The sequence below is a fragment of the Scyliorhinus torazame genome, chromosome 9 (genome assembly GCF_047496885.1).
Source record: "Scyliorhinus torazame isolate Kashiwa2021f chromosome 9, sScyTor2.1, whole genome shotgun sequence".
Taxonomy (NCBI): Eukaryota; Metazoa; Chordata; class Chondrichthyes; order Carcharhiniformes; family Scyliorhinidae; genus Scyliorhinus; species Scyliorhinus torazame.
The window spans coordinates 167,622,366-167,639,318 of record NC_092715.1 but is presented as its reverse complement, the minus strand read 5'-3'; the positions used below and the strand labels follow the sequence as shown (position 1 = coordinate 167,639,318).

Here is a 16,953-nt window from a genome sequence, read left to right as displayed (position 1 = left end):
GTGCGGAACAAGGGACCAAACGAAGACCACAGGATTTCTTCCATATTCCCTGGCCTGCATTTATCATTCAACCAACAACTTCAAAAGCAGATTACCTAATCATTTCTCTCATGGCTCTTCATGGGATAACATTGTGCCCAAATTGGCTGCAACATTCTTTATTAGATTAACATCAATTGGAAAGACAGATCTCGATTACTAGATCACATACCTCTTCCCTCCAGGCCATCAGATATATACACACATTCCCCAATGATACTATGAACTCTCAGTCCACTAGTCTAATAGGGATTAACACATTAAAAAGGTAAAACAACAAGGGACTGTATACATATTCCAGCGTCGTTGCCAGAAATGAATTCCTTTCCCTCCAAGCGTTTCAGCCAACTGATGCAAATCTAAATCTACCAAATTAACACAAATTTTAGATTTTCCCAAATATTTCTGTCAGTCAGTCCAGGTTGATTCCAATCCAGATTTATTCCAGTTCCATAGAGATTAGAGGTTATGTTAAACACAAATTAAAAATAAGATTAAAACTAGGAATTAATTGATAATCCCACCTCAGGTAACAGCACACCATTTTCTTGCTGTCAAACTGTGAAATTAAGCACAATCCATTACGTTGAATCCCAGTGAAGTAAATTCAGTTGAATGCTGATTTGAAGCACAATATAATACGATCTTTGTCATCATCAGAAAATTAGAACATAATATCAATTGACTGTTTTAACCCTTTTAACTTACCAAATTGAAAAAAATGTTTTGCTTGCTGAAAGTTCCAGATTTATCTGTTTCAGTTTAGATTTGATAGTTACCTCGATGTTTATAGCTTCTCTGACAAACATCTCCTGCATGGTGGGTCACAGTTGCCAAACCTCCAGTGTGACTCTACTCTTGGTTGCTGTCATTTACTATTTTTGTATTCTGTTGATATGATCTGCAAACCGTACACCAGATACACGTGTTCTACAAAACATTCAAAACATGTGGATCAACACAGACAGACTAAAAGGTCAAACAGTTAACTGAACTTGTGGTTGTCGAGCTGAGGAACAATCACATCATACTGTGCTTTCTTATCTCACATCTGGGATTAGCCTAATTGAAAAGACATTCTTATCTTGATCCATTTCAGTTTTTGCAATGCAGCACAGAGCTTTGACATTGTCCCTTGTGGAGAATCTATTACTCTTACGTACTATGCCACCATTCAATGAATCAAAGTGCACAGAATGATTGTGATGTTTATTATGGGGGCTTCCATTTATTTAAAATGGACCAGGAGGATTTTTGAAAAATTCTTTAGTTGTCAATTATCCTAAGCTGCAGTTCCTCCTCCGACTAGCTGAGGGAGATATATCACACAGCTCCAGTGACTGTTCTGCACAAAATTACCCTGACCACAGGAATGAGCTTGGATCAGGGGTCCAGGCAAAGGTTAGGCACAAGTACCACCTCCTAAAGCACTGCTTGCATTATACCTTCTTTAAAAAATATCAATTTAAATTACCCATTTTTCCCACCAATTAAGGGGCTGTTTAGCATGGTCAATCCACCAACCCGGCACATCTTTGGGTTGTGGGAATGAGACCATTGCAGACACGGGGAGAATTTGCAAATTCCAGATGGACAGTGACCTGGGGCTGGGATTGAACCCGGGTCCTCAGCCCTGTGAGGCAGCAGTGCTGACCACTGTGCCACCGTGCCACCCCAGCTTGCATTATACATGATAAGAAAATCAGCCAGGAGTTCTTTTTAGTGATTTGTTTATCATTTTCTGAAAACAAAACTTGTACTTTAAAAATTAAAAAAAAAATGTTGAGTACCCAATTCATTTTTTCCAATTAAGGGGCAATTTAGCATGGCCAATCCACCTACCCTGCACATTTTTGGGTTGTGAAGGCGAACCCCACGCAAACACGGGGAGAATGTGCAAACTCCACACAGACAGTGACCCAGAGCCGGGACCGAACCTGGGAACTCGGCGCCGTGAGGCAGCAGTGCTAACCAGTGTGACACCGTGCTGGCCGTAACAAAACTTGTACTTCAAATGAACATTCCAGAAAAGTCACTAACATTAGGTGGAGCAATACTCATAAGTGCTTCAATCGAACCAAGAAGTTCCAAAGGGTTATGGAGGACTCAAGGCTCAGGTAGTCCTAAGGTCCCATTGATATTTTACTCACATTGATGCCAATACTACTGAGGCTCTTCCATTATGTATTAGAGCTACGTAGGCAAAATCTCTGAAAGAGAAGCTAATGAATGTAAATAGTATGTGGCAGGGCATCTTCAGGAAGATTACACATTCTTGAAGTGTGTCAGCAAGTTCTGGAACTTGGAAGGCAACACTGAGGACAACTTTCACCTCAACCAAAATGTCACTCATGTCCTTCTGGAGAGGGTGAAAGAATGCAGGAATGGAGCAGTGGCGGGTGGTGTGGTGCTGGTAATGTTTCAACTAATATGCAAGGAGATAAGTAAAGAGTAGAAAGGGGGAACAGGATGTAAATAGGAAGGGAGGAAGGGGGGAAAAAGGAAGAAACAATGAACCTGTATTTATACTTTGACTTTCATGACCCGACGACGCACAAAAGTAATTCACAACAAATGAAAGGTAGCCAATATTTGTGAGATAAGGAAATTCTGCAGCTGATTTTCACACAGCAAGATCCCACAAACAGTAATGAGGGGGAACTGTCTCGGGATGTAGGTGGTGGGTTTGAAGGTGAAGGGTGAGGCACTATCAATTTGACTGGAGATGAAGTTGAATCCAAACTGAGGCTTTATTAGTATCAGATGTGTGGCCTCCCACAGCAGCTGACGAAATGGCTGCGAACTGGAGGCCACGTATATTTATAACCCGGCTCCTGGTGGAGCTAGCATGCAGGGGGCACAGGTGAACCTGTAGTGCAGGTTCTACCGTACAACCTCTAAAATCAGAACACAGTGATTTACCACATTCACCCCTTGTTAAAATTGAGTCCGGCGGGGGTGGTGGATAACTATATACAATTGGCAATTTTTAATATTTACAGATCAGTGGAAAACAAAATGTCTCTGGTCATCCGGCGGGCCGGTCAGAGGTTCAGCCGGTCCGGCGCCTTGATGGTCCTTTGAGATCGACAAAGTGGTGACGGTGATGTTGGTGCTGTCGTGGTCGAAGTTGACTCCGGGAACGTGCCGAAATCCTCTTCATCAATGGGGGTGGGCAGGGGGAGGACGGACGGTCCTAGGGGGGGTGATGGGGGCGGCGGGGGAGGGGAGGGTGGCGCCGAGGGTGCCGGGGGTTGTGTGGGGGTGGAACCTGCTGGTGCCAGGTCCCTGAGAGGGACGGTATCCTGGTGGCCGTCGGGGAACGCCACGTAGGCGTACTGTGGGTTTGCGTGGAGCAGGTGCATCCTTTCCACCAACGGATTCGCCTTGTGGACCGCACATGTTTACAGAGAAGCACGGTTCCCGGAGCTGAGAGCCAAGTTGGGAGCGATACCCCGGATGTGCACTTCCTGGGGAAGGCAAAAAGACGTTCATGAGGTGTACTGTTAGTAGCAGTGCAGAGTAATGAGCGGATGGAACGTAGTGCATCAGGGAGGGCCTCTTGCCAGCGGGAGGCCGGGAGATTTCTGGACCTCAGGGCCAGCTGGACGGCCCTCCTTACCGTCCCATTCTCCCTTTCTACCTGTCCATTTCCCCGGGGGTTGTAGCTCATCGTTCTCCTGGAGGCGATACCCCTGCTGAGCAGGAACTGACGTAGCTCATCACTCATGAAGGAGGATCCCCTGTCACTGTGGATGTAGGCGGGGAAGCCGAACAGAGTGAAGATAGAATTAAGGGCTTTAATGACGGTGGCAGACGTCATGTCGGGGCATGGGATGGCGAAGGGAAACCGGGAGTATTCATCGATCACACTGAGGAAATATGTGTGTCGATCGGAGGAGGGGAGGGGGCCTTTGAAATCCACGCTGAGGCACTCAAAGGGGCGGGAGGCCTTCACCAGGTGCACGCGGTCCGGCGGGCAGAAGTGCGGCTTGCACTCCGCACAGACCTGGCAGTCCTTGGTGATCGTCCTTACTTCCTCGATGGAGTAGGGCAAATTTTGTGCCTTAATGAAGTGGTACAACCGAGTGACCCCTGGGTGACAAAGGCTGTCGTGCAGGGCCCGGAGTCGGTCTACTTGTGCGCTGGCACATGTACCTCGGGATATGGAGTCTGGGGGCTCGTTGAGTTTGCCAGGGCGATACTTAATCTCATAATTATAGGTGGAGAGCTCGATTCTCCACCGCAAGGTTTTATCATTTTTGATCTTGCCCTGCTGTGTGTTGTTGAACATGAAGACTACCAACCGTTGGTCAGTGAGGAGAGTGAATCTCCTGCCGGCCAGGTAATGCCTCCAATGTCGCACAGCCTCAACGATAGCCTGGGCCTCTTTTTCGACCGATGAGTGCCGAATTTCGGTGGCATGGAAGGTGCGGGAAAAAAATGCCATGGGGCTGGCCTGCCTGGTTGTGGGTGGCGGCATGGGCGACGTCCGATGCGTCGCTTTCTACTTGGAAAGGAAGTGTTTCGTCTACAGCGTGCATTCCAGCTTTGGCAATATCAGCTCTGATCCGGGCGAAAGCCTGTTGGGCCTCGGCTGTCAGGGGGAAATGAGTGGCCCGTATGAGTGGGCGGGCCTTGTCCGCTTGGGGCCCACTGCACGTAATATAAGAAGAACCCCAGGCAACGTTTGAGCGTCTTGGGGCAGTGGGGGAGGGGGAGCTCCATGAGGGGGCGCATGGGGTCGGGATCGGGCCCCAGAACTCCGTTCTGGACCACATAGCCGAGGATGGCTAAGCGGTTTGTATGGAACACACACTTCTCCTTCCGTCAGCTGCTGTGGGAGGCCACACATCTGATACTAATAAATTGAGGCACGATCAATTTGACTGGAGACGAAGTTGAATCCAAACTGAGGCTTTATTAGTATCAGATGTGTGGCCTCCCACAGCAGCTGATGAAATGGCTGTGAGCTGGAGGCCATGCATATTTATACCCCACCTCCTGGGCGGAGCTAGCATGCAGGGGCCACAGGTGAACCTGTAGTGCAGGTTCTACCGTACAACCTCTAATATCAGAACACAGTGGTTTACCACAAAGGGGCCAGGAAAAAAGGGGGAAAATGCCACCAGGCAGGTATCCTGACATCTCCCTGCCTCTTCGGTCTTTCCCAGGGGTGGGTTGGAAGTCTTGTCTCCAGCGGCAGGAAGACAATTAAAATATTTAAGGAAGCAATTTAAGAAAACGTGTGCCTGCAATGGCAAATTTTTTTTGTTTAAATTTAGAGTACCCAATTATTTTTTTCCAATCAAGGGGCAATTTAGCATGGCCAATCCACTTACCCTGCACATCCTTTGGGTTGTATGTGCAAAACCCACGTAAACACGGGGAGAATGTGCAAACTCCACACGGACAGTGGCCCAGAGTCGGGATTGAACCTGGGACCCCGGTGCCGTGAGGCAGCAGTGCTAACCACTTGCGCCACCGTGCTGCCCTTGAAATTGCAAGTTGCCAATAGTAGACAGGTCACATGGCAAATGCACAGCAGAATATCATTGAGCTCTACCACTGACATAGACTCAGTATTATGAAGGAGGAAAGTGGCAACCCTGCGGTCAGCCAAAGGCCAAGGCTTGCAATGACAGGAGCATGTCATTGAGGGTGTAATTAATGATAGTGGTCATGGTAGGGTATTGCTGGCAGTTCCTGCAAGAGTTTTTCACCCTCAATAAGGCACACCTACTCACACCTCCAGTTCCCATCTGTCATTCCAGCAAAAACTAAGGCAACAAAATTCCACCCAAGGGAAATGGTGTTGATGGTGTGGCTGACAGATCAAGGCTATTCAGTACATTAGGAATGTTCGCTGCCTGAGAATATTTTACATCCACTGCAGAGATCAGGTGCGACCTCAGTTGAGTATATCATGCAAATGCTCGTACGTTTTAAGTGTTAGCGGCAACATACACTATACTGATGATTGCCTTAGTGCACGAGATGCGGGCATCTGCCGAACGTTTGCAGAGTGGGCAGATGGTAACCTTTTGTACCTCTGATAGGATATATTTATCTTAGATGGAGGACAATGTTCACTTGATTGCTTCCTGGAGGAGAGTTTGAATAGAATAGGCTTATAATCTCCAGAGTTTAGAAGAATAAGAGAAGATATCATTAAAACATATAACATTCTGACTGTGTTGACCAGTTGGATACGGGCCGGAATTCTCCGGACATTCACTGGCGCCAGAATTCTCTGGTCCCACCAGCAGCGCACTCCCGCCTGCAGGTTTCCAAGCGGCATGGCGTGGCTTCAATGAAAATTCCCATTGACAGCGGCAGGAGCGAAGAATCCCGCTGCCAGCGAATGGCGTGCCGCTTCCCGCTGCTGAGGAACATGAGCCATCTTCATCTCACTAATGACGTACTCACTGAAACCGGCTATCTGCTGCAACCTCAGAAATGGGTGTGGACCACATAGAGACCAAGATCATAAACGTATGAGTGGAAGTCGGCCATTCAGCCCCTTGAGTCTGCTCTGCCATTCAATGAGATCAGTGCATAATACTGATTTGACACCAGCACTGCTGATTTGGAGCTCATTGTTTCAGTTAATATTGCCTTAATTTCACACAGCTAAACAAGGATTCAGCAACAAGAAAGATATCTGATTAGTCTATTTAAAGAAATTGGATTGGATTGGATTGGATCTGTTTATTGTCACATGTACCGAGGTACAGTGAAAAGTCTTTTTCTGCTAGCAGCTCAACAGGTCATTACGTACATGAAAAGAAAAAGAAAAAAAAGAAAATACAGAATAGGGCAACACAAGGCACACAATGGGCAAAATTCTCCCGAAACGGCGTGATGTCTGCCGACTGGCGCCCAAAACGGCGCCAATCAGACGGGCATCGCACCGCCCCAAAGGTGCGGAATGCTCCCCATCTTTGGGGGCCGAGCCCCAACATTGAGGGGCTAGGCCGGCGCCGGAGGAATTTCCGCCCTGCCAGCTGGCGGAAACGGCCTTTGTTGCCCCGCCAGCTGGCGCGGAAATGACATCCCCGGGCGGCGCATGCGCGGGAGCGTCAGCGGCCGCTGACAGTTTCCCACGCATGCGCAGTGGAGGGAGTCTCTTCCGCCTCCGCCATGGTGGAGACCGTGGCGGAGGCGGAAGGGAAAGAGTGCCCCCACGGCACAGGCCCGCCCGCGGATCGGTGGGCCCCGATCGCGGGCCAGGCCACCGTGGGGGCACCCCCCGGGGCCAGATCGCCCCGCGCCCCCCCCCAGGACCCCGGAGCCCGCCCACGCCGCCTTGTCCCGCCGTTCAAAAGGTGGTTTAATCCACGCCGGCGGGACAGGCAATTTATCGGCGGGACTTCGGCCCATCCAGGCCGGAGAATCGAGCGGGGGGGCCCGCCAACCGGCGCGGCGCGATTCCCGCCCCCGCCGAATCTCCGGTGCCGGAGACTTCGGCAACCGGCGGGGGCGGGATTCACGCCAGCCCCCGGCGATTCTCCGACCCGGCGGGGGGGTCGGAGAATGACGCCCAATGTAACCACATAACACCAGCATCAGGTGAAGCACACAGGGCTTAGTGCTAATCAGGTCAGTCCATAAGAGGGTCATTTAGGAGTCTGGTAGCAGTGGGGAAGAAGCTGTTTTTGAGTCTGCTTGTGTGTGTTCTCAGGCTTTTGTATCTCCTGCCCGATGGAAGAATTTGGAAGAGAGACTAACCCGGGTGAGAGGAGTTGTTGATAATACTGCACACTTTCACAAGGTGGCGGGATATGTAGACAGTCAATGGATGGGAGGCGGGTTTTGCGGGATGGACTGGGCTGTGCTCACGACTCTCTGTAGTTTCTGACTGTCTTGGGGTGAGCAGTTGCCATACTAGGCTACGATGCAGCCAGATAGGATGTTTTCAATGGTGCATCTGTAAAAATTAGTAAGAGTCAATGCAGACATGCCAAATTTCCTTAGTTTCCTGAAGACTTGGAAACTGGGAGGAAACCGGAGCACCCAGAGGAAACCCAGAGATTTTATGCGTAGATCGTTGGAATCCATGGAAAACTTGAAGTGTGTTCACAATTTTTGATCCGGCTTTATCCTTGATTTCTGCTTTCTTCATGCACAACAGGAGAAGTCTTTATCCTGATAACGGGCTCGCATTTCAGCTCTTACCCTGGATTCTGCTCCATGATAATTATGTCATTGTCTGTTGGTGTTGTCAATATATTTGATTGCAGGGAAGGGAATAATTTGGGTGTGATGTCCTGTACTGTTGGTTATCCTGATTTAATAAGTTTAGATCATGTTATGCTGAATGTTCAGTTTGGGGTTTGTGCACAATCTCTTTATCCTCATGTATCCTTGGGGGGAGAGCCGGAGTGGAACGAGAGGAGGAGGGGAAGGATTTTTAGGAGTAGTTCGAGGAAGGATCCCCCAGTGTGAGTTAGTCTGTTTTTGTTTTACACCATTCCTTTTTTTCAGGCTCAGGCAGAAGGTGTGTTATCCTGTTGAGCTTTGGGACTGAGTGGCTCCTCTTTAGGTATGAGTCAGTCATTTCTCCTGTTATGGGTCTCTTTGACTGCTAGGTGTGATGGTAATCCTTAGGACTTAGTTCGTGTGGTGAGCCACGTATGGCTGTTGTATATATTATTATATTTACCCATTGTTACTGTTGTTGTGTTGATGTTGTTGGCTCCGCCTGTGGCCCCGCCCCTCTGAGAAGGTATATAACCCATCGATCCGGGACAGCCTCTCAGTGCGGGGGGAGCTACTGGTGGGCACATTCTAGCTAATTAAAACCACATTTCTTGTTAACTACCGTTTCGACTGGATTGATTGGTATCAATTCTCCTGAGTTTCTATTTGGTGACGGTGCCGGGTTAGACCAAGCTCAGCTCCGGGATCAGTGATCAATATCCTGCTGCTCCTTGGATGGGAGTATCCTTTTTCCTTCCTGTGGGAAACCCTGGGTTAAGATTTGAGGCTTTGTGGTGCCCAGTCCTCCCCCCAATTTCCTGTCGTTATATCATGGCTGCCTGTTCTGGCCTGGGCCTGGGGGAAAGAGTGTAATTTGCGCAGTGAGTGCTAATCGATTTCCCCTTCAGCTCTGGGGTTCTCAAGATATTGTTTTCTTCCTTCTGTCATTTTGTTTTGTAGCTCTGGGTGCGCTGCAGGTCTGTGATGTCGCCTGTTCTGCTGCATATGGTTCTTGTATCCGTGAAGGGAATATGTTGGGAATTTCGTCCTTGTTTCATCCGGCCGTATTTGCTCACATTCTTGAATTGACTATTACTGTGTGCTGTACCTGTTGTACATTGTCACCTATGGCTATCCTTTTTGTTTTGTTTTGTTTGATGTGATTTCTGTAAAAATTGAGAACTCCAATAAAAAGACATTATGTTTTTTGTTAGCTACTGTACATTTGGTCCCTTCCTCCATGTCATTGATATAGATTATAAATATCTCACTGGTTCCTATGGCAATCCATTCCTAGCAGCTTGCCAACCCACAAATGGACCATTTAAGCCTGCTCTCTGTTTCCAGTCAGCTAACCAATCTCCTATCTATGCTGATGTTACCCCCGACACAATGAGATCTTACTTTGTGTAGTTATCTTTGATGTGGCATCTTGTTGAATGCTTTTTGACTACACTACATCTACAGGTTCCCCTTTACCCACCTTGCTTGTTACTTCCTAAAAGAACTCTAATAAATTAGTCAAACACAATTTTCTTTACAAACCCATGTTGACTCTGCCTCATTGTATTTTTTTAGAGTGCCCAACTCTTTTTTCACAATTAAGGCACAATTTAGCATGGCCAATCCATCTACCCTGCACATCTTTTTTGGGTTGTGGGGGTGAGACCTGATGTGTTAGGCTGACTGGTTCGATGTGGACTGCACTTAATGCAGGGAAGCTAGAAGCAGACGTCTAACATTGGAGAAAATCCAACACTGTTTTATTCAATGATAGAATTGATATACATGTTCAGCTGTGGGTTGACACTATACTGAACTGACAGGAGACCATGTATTAGCCTAACCAGACTTACTAGCTACCGCATGGTGTTTTGCACTGGCTAGCTCGTGGACTCTGACTGTCTCAGTGGCTGGGTCCAGAGAGAGCGGGTAACCTAGTGCCCTCTGGCTTTATAGTGGTAGTGTCCTGTCTGGTGATGGGCTGCACTGTGTTGTGTGCTTATTGGTCATCCTGTATGTCAATCACTGCCTGTCTGCACTTCAGTATATACATGAGTAGATATTATGACAAGACCCATGCAGATACGGGGAGAATGTGCAAACTCCACACGGACAGTGACTCAGGGCTGGGGTCGAACGTGAAATCTTGATGCCGAGAGGCAGCAGTGGCCTCATTGTATTGTAAACATCCTGATGTTATTTCCGGTCTAGAATTTTCCTTCTGACAGATATTAGGAATATTGGCCTATAGTTTCCTGCTTTCTGTCATCCTTCTTTCTCGAACTGAAGTGTTACATTAATGATTTTCCAATCTGCTGAGACCTTTCCAGAATCTGGGGAATTTTGGAATATTACAATCAATGCATCGACTGTGTCTGTGGCCCACAGTCATCTTCCTCATGGCTGGCTTGAATGTTTGAACCGCTCGGTCGGCTACCTCGGTGGAGGCTGGGTAGTACGGGACGGGCTGCAAGTACCTGATACCATTTGTGGCCATGACCGATGAGAACTCCTGGCCTGTAAATGCTGCCCCATTGATGGACACCAGGAACCCGGGCAATCCGTGTGTGCTAAAAATACCTTGCAGTCTATCCGTAGTTGTTCGTCTGGTTTCCTTGGGGCCCGGTGCACTTCCAGCCACTTTGAGTGAGCGTCCACTAAAATAAGGAATGTGGGCCCCTGAAGCGGGCCGGCAAAGTCGATATCTACTCGGGACCAAGGCATCCCGGGCCACTCCCAGGGGTGCATCGTGACCGCCAATGGGGCCTTCTGGTCTCCCTGCCATGGGGTGCAATTGCGGGTCCCCCGCTCAATCTCGGGACCCAGTCCGGGCCACCAAACATAGGTGCGTGCCAACATTTTCAACTTGGCTACCCCAGGGTGCACCTTATAGAGGTATTTCAACAGGGGCACGTGCCCTTGTTCAGGTACGACCACCCGCATCCCCCACAGGAGGACGCCATCTTCGACACTCATTTTGGGCAGCTTGGAATTGTAGGCCCTCAGCCCGTCTGGTATCGCCCTATGTCGGACCCCGTATTGTTGGACCCTCGACAACACAGGGTCGGTCTGTGTCCATTCTCTGATATGAGCTGCCGTTACTGGCAAAGTGTCCATGAAGTGGAGATTGGCTATCACCTCCACGGCTGAGGAAGGAGCCGGCGGCCCTGTGGGTAGGGGCAGGCGGCTCAACGCGTCCGCATGCACAGTTCTCGTGCCCGGGCGATGTTCTTAAGTATACTCATAGGCCGACAGAAGCAGGGCCCACGGATGGACCTGGGCACAAACTATTGCTGGAATCACCCGATCTTCCTTAAATAACCCCAGCAGGGGCTTCTGGTCGGTATAAACTGTGAACATCCTTCCGTAAAGGTATTGGTGGAATTTCTTCACCATGAACACAGCTGCCAAGCCTTCCTTTTCTATATGGGCATAGTTTCACTCAGCGCCCACTAATGTGCGGGACGCAAAAGCTATAGGTCATTCCGAGCCGTCAGGCATGCAGTGTGCCACGACCTCCCCAACGCAGTATGGCGAGGCGTTGCAAGTGAGGACCAGAGGTTTGTCCGGGTCAGCAATACATCTGATGAAAGATGCTGCTTCAGCTCTTGAAACGCCTTCTGGTACGGGGGGGGGGGGGGGGGGGGGGGGGGGGGCAGTCCCATTTCTGCCCTTCTTCAGCAGTTGGTGGAGTGGGCTGTGCGTGTGTGGTTTCAAATTCCATCCTCATCGCCAGTATTGTAGACAGAGGCAAAGACTCCACAAGAGGCCAGGCAGACAAGGTACAGCTCTTTTCATTCCACACTGGTCACAACAATCACTCCTCACCACTGCCCACAAAGTCTCCTTCCCTGAACTGTTTCCACGTCGGGGTTTATATCCTGTGGGCAGCACCTCCAATTGGGAGGAAGCTCCACCCACTAGTCACCTGAGTAGCTCATATTCTAAGGCACATTCAGGCTGTGTGTCTCTGAGCTCCTGCTGCTTCTGGCTGTAACCCTGCTTCTGGATCTGGTGTGTTATTCTGTATACTGGCTGCCTTTTCCAGACTTTGAAGCCTGGAATACAGCAAAAGAGAATGGTGCTATGACCGGTTAGATGGAGGGGAAGAAGAGCCTGTTGCTGCTGCCAGTTGCTTGCAGGGGGGAGAGAGGAATGTATGTGCCTGCCTGCAGCTGCCACACCTGGGACTCGTATTTGTTACTTCGTACTTATTACTGGCTGCCTTTCTGCTTATCGGCTGGGAGTGGAGCACAGGGCAGTTTTGGTTTGCCTGCTGTGGGGCGGAAAGTGGAGGAGAATGGACTCGCTTTTGCAGTTTTGGACTGGATGTTATCTGGAGACTGGATGCCAGATCTGTGAGAGCAGTAGGGCAGTGGCCCAATTGACTATGTGTACTGCTTGTACTGATGTTTCATTGTTAGGGGATGTATGGTTATTATTGTATTTCTGTTGTGTTTTTTGTGCCTGGTAGAATCATAGAATCATAGAATTTACAGTGCAGAAGGAGGCCATTCGGCCCATCGAGTCTGCACCGGCTCTTGGAAAGAGCACCCTACCCAAGGCCAACACCGCCACCCTATCCCTATCCCCATAACCCAGTAACCCCAACCAACACTAAGGGCAATTTTGGACACTAAGGGCAATTTATCATGGCCAATCCACTTAACCTGCACATCTTTGGACTGTGGGAGGAAACCGGAGCACCCGGAGGAAACCCACGCACACACGGGGAGGATGTGCAGACTCCGCACAGACAGTGACCCAAGCTGGAATCGAACCTGGGACCCTGGAGCTGCGAAGCAATTGTGCTAACCACCATGCTACCATGCTGCCCCTGCTGTGTGTTTGCCAATTGTGGCCCTCCTGCCTCTGTGCACTGGGGGTTGAGGGGTCCCTCTTGGTGTTAGTGAGGGAGAGGAGTGTTCTAACTCTCTCCTCAACCGTGCGCTGCCTGTCCTTTTCCGGTGGGCTGTGCTGCTTGCGAGCCCTTGCGAGCCCCTCTCCACCAACATGGGGCCGTTGCTGGAGCTGGGGAGCGTAGTGGGTGGGGGAAGGTGCTCTGGCTTGGGTGCTGCCGGCTTTGCCTTGTACTTAACTGTCTGTTAGGTTCTTGTAGTTGCTCTGTATTTCGTCTTTTTTTTTTGTAAAGCGAGTTCCCTCTCTCGCTTCCGACATGCCCGGATTGGCGTGTCTTTTCCGATGGCCTGGGTTGCTCGTTTGGGTGCCTTTCCACCAATGTGGGGCCATCATTAGAGCCGGGGAGTGCTGGCCTGGGAGCTGGTGCTTTTGTTTTTGGTGTCTTGTAAATGCTTTCAGCATATTACTGATTTCCGTGACTTTTTAGCACGTTGCTGATTCATTTGTATTCTAGAGTTGTCAATAAACTAAAATATTTGTGGGAGGGGAATTAGATGTTATCCAAGTTTTGACCCTGTCAGGGGTCGTAACAGTTTCCTTTGCCTGAACTGCTTCTAAATGGCCATCCCTTACCCTGGGACCATGCTCCCTGGTTCAAGACTCTCCAGCCAGTGGATACGGCCTCTCAGCACCGACCACACCAACCCTGCCATAAGATTCTTCTAAGTTAGAGGATAGGCCCATTCTATTCAATCTCTCATCATAAGAGAACACTCTCATCACAGAAATGAATCTAGTGAGCCTTTATTCCATCCTCCATAAGGTAAGTCTATCCTTCAATAAAATGTATAAAACTGTACACAGTGCTCCAGTGCACTCTCACCTAAATCCTGGACAATTGCAGCAAGATTTCCTTACTCCTGTTCTCCAACCCAAATAAGGGTCAAGATTCCATTTCACTTCCTGGAAGGGCCTCAGTCGTTCCGGGCCCCATGATGGGGAGCACCATTCCTTCCAAAGGGGTCAGGAAATGTGGACATGCCTGTATACCACCTGTTCTCTGCTATCCCCTTGTGGTTATGTACGACCTTAGCCTGGAAGAATGTGGCTGCGAGATGTGAGGCTGACAACATAGGTGTGTTTGAGTGTGAGCTGGACATGTGCCTTACCTGTTGTTGGGTGAGAGTGATGTCATAATATACACCAGTATATCATGGTGCAGACACACACTGATGGACACACAGTGGGACCAATCAACACACACAACACCGCAGCCAATCACCAGTGAGAGCACACGCACTATAAAGACAGGGGGCATCAGAGTTCCCGCTCATTCGAGTTGCAGCTAGCTAGGAGGACAGACCTCACAGCCTGTAACACAGACATTCACCATTTGCTGAGTGCATCGACTGGTTAGGACAAGGCAAGTTAAAGCTAGTATCGTATTAACCCATGTTTAAACAGTTAATGATTCAATAAAATAGTGTTGCACTATTTCAAGTGTTGGTGACCTGTATGTGATCCAGAACACCCAACACATCATGATACCAGGGGTGTTGGGATATTAGCACTTCTTAGACCTACCTGCAAGTGATCTGCCTTCCGTCAGCATTCCGTCATCCTGCAACATGGACAACATCAGCCCGCCGCCGCCGCTCCGCATCGCCGGCAACCTCGGGGCCAACTGGAAGATTTTCAAACAGCTCTTCCAGCTCTACCTCGAAGCCACAGACAGGGAGGGTGCCTCGGATGCCAGAAAGATTGCTCTTCTCCTCTCCACGGCCGGGGACCATGCCATTTACATTTTCAACTCTCTCACCTTTGCGGATGATGAAGATAAAACGAAGTTCAAGACGGCCCTCCTCAAGTTTGACACTCACTGCAGCGTAGAGGTGAATGAAAGTTTTGAATGCTACGTGTTCCAGCAGCGTTTGCAGGGTAAGGATGAACCTTTCCCATCCTTTCTCACGCACCACCGCATCCTTGCGCAGTCTTGCAGCTACGGGCCCATCTCCGACTCCATGATACACGAACAGATCATTTCGGTGTTCAGTCGGACCCCCTACGTCAACAGCTCCTCAAAGTAAAGCAACTCACCCTAGCGACTGCCATCAAGACCTGTGTCTTACATGAAAACGCCACGAGTCGGTATTCCCATATACAAGCGGCTGAAACGGCGCGGCAAGGTCCCCACGAGGCGGAACGGGTCCAAGTGATTGAGCACCTTCAGGGCCTCAGCCTGGATGAGGGTGGCCATTTTGCGCGCTTTTCGCGGACTCCCACGCTTGTGCGCACCAAAGGAGGGGACGGTGACGTTGAGGAACTTAATGTGCAGGCGCGCACCACGCACGACCGCACCGCGCTTGCGCGGTGGCGCAGCGAATGTGCTGACGTCACGACGTGCGGCAATTGTGGCTCCGCCTATTTAAAGCGGCAATGCCCCGCTAAATCTCGACAATGCCTACGATGTGGAAGACTTGGCCACTATGCTGCCTTCTGTCGAGCAGCTCAGCCTGCCAATTCATATCGCTTCAGCCAGGAATGTTCAGGCAATTCAACCCACGGTCACCGAGTCCGATGCGGACCTCCCACACAGCAGTGACACCGAGGACCCGAAGGCACCTTTTCGAGTCGGTGTCGTAACGAAAAACAGGCTGTCCCCGAAGCAAAGACACCAGCCGCTGTCGGTATACAGCATCGATCCAGATGAGTGGTGTGCCACACTGACGGTCAACCGGTCCCAAATACAATTCCGCCTGGACACTGGTGCCTCCGACAATCTCATGGCGTGGTATGATTTCCAAAGCCTTCGTGTCAAACCAGCCATCCTTCCATCAGCCTGCCAGCTATTGGATTATAATGGCAACATGATTCCTGCTAGCGGCTCGTGCCAACTTGAAGTGACGCACAAATCACGAAAAGCCATCCTTCCTTTCGAGATCGTGGGCTCCTCGAAGGACTCCCTGTTTGGCGCACAGGCGTGCAAGATGTTGAACCTCGTTCAGAGAGTTCACTCTCTCTCTCCTGATGACACTTCTGCCTTCCAGGACGCTGACTTCAGGGTGCAACTCGACGCCATAATCGACCAGCACCGCGACGTCTTCGAAGGCATGGGCACGCTCCCGTATACTTACAAGATCCTACTCAAACAGAACGCCACACCTGTGGTGCATGCACCTCGCAGAGTCCCAACAACCCTCAAGGACCGCCTCAAGCAGCAGCTGCAGAACTTCCAAGACCAAGGAGTGATCTCCAGAGTCACGGAACCAACTGACTAGCTCAGTTCCAGGGTGTGTGTAAAAAAGCCTTCCGGCGAGCTGAGAATATGCATTGATCCCAAGGATCTGAATCGCAATATCATGCGAGATGGCTCCCACCAAGCTCTACACCAAACTCGACGCCTCGAAAGGATTCCAGCAAATCCAGCTCGACAAATCCAGCAGGAAACTGTACATTCAATACCCCTTTGGCAGATATTGTTACAACAGGATGCCGTTTGGGATCATATTGGCTTCAGAAGTGTTCCACAGGATCATGGACCAAATGATGGAAGGCATTGAAGGTGTTCGCGTCTATGTCGATGACATAATCATTTGGTCCACCACCCCGCAGGAGCATCTCAGTCGCCTCCAGCGCGTGTTCAAACGCATATGTGAGCAGGGCCAAATGCTCTTTTGGTCAGACAGAACTCAAGTTCCAAGGGGACCACATCTCCCAGTTGGATGTGCGGCCGGATGCAGACAAGGGGTCTGCTATCACAGCCATGAAAATGCCAGAGGACAAGAAGGCAGTCCTCCGATTTCTGGGCATGGTCAACTTTTCAGGGAAGTTCATCCCTAACCTCGCCTC

At 49.8% G+C, this 16,953-nt stretch overlaps 1 protein-coding gene across 3 annotated transcripts in view; it reads right to left on the bottom strand.

The window, feature by feature from the left end:
- lrrc2 (leucine rich repeat containing 2) overlaps positions 1-905 on the bottom strand; it is a 188,793-nt gene extending 187,888 nt beyond the window's left edge. The window contains exon 1 of one of the 3 annotated variants that reach the window (XM_072517592.1): positions 748-905. The gene's annotated coding sequence lies outside the window, so the exon portion shown is untranslated. The remainder of the gene's footprint in view (positions 1-747) is intronic. The other 2 variants (XM_072517590.1, XM_072517591.1) reach the window with 2 other exon arrangements.
- Positions 906-16,953: the final 16,048 nt, after the last annotated feature.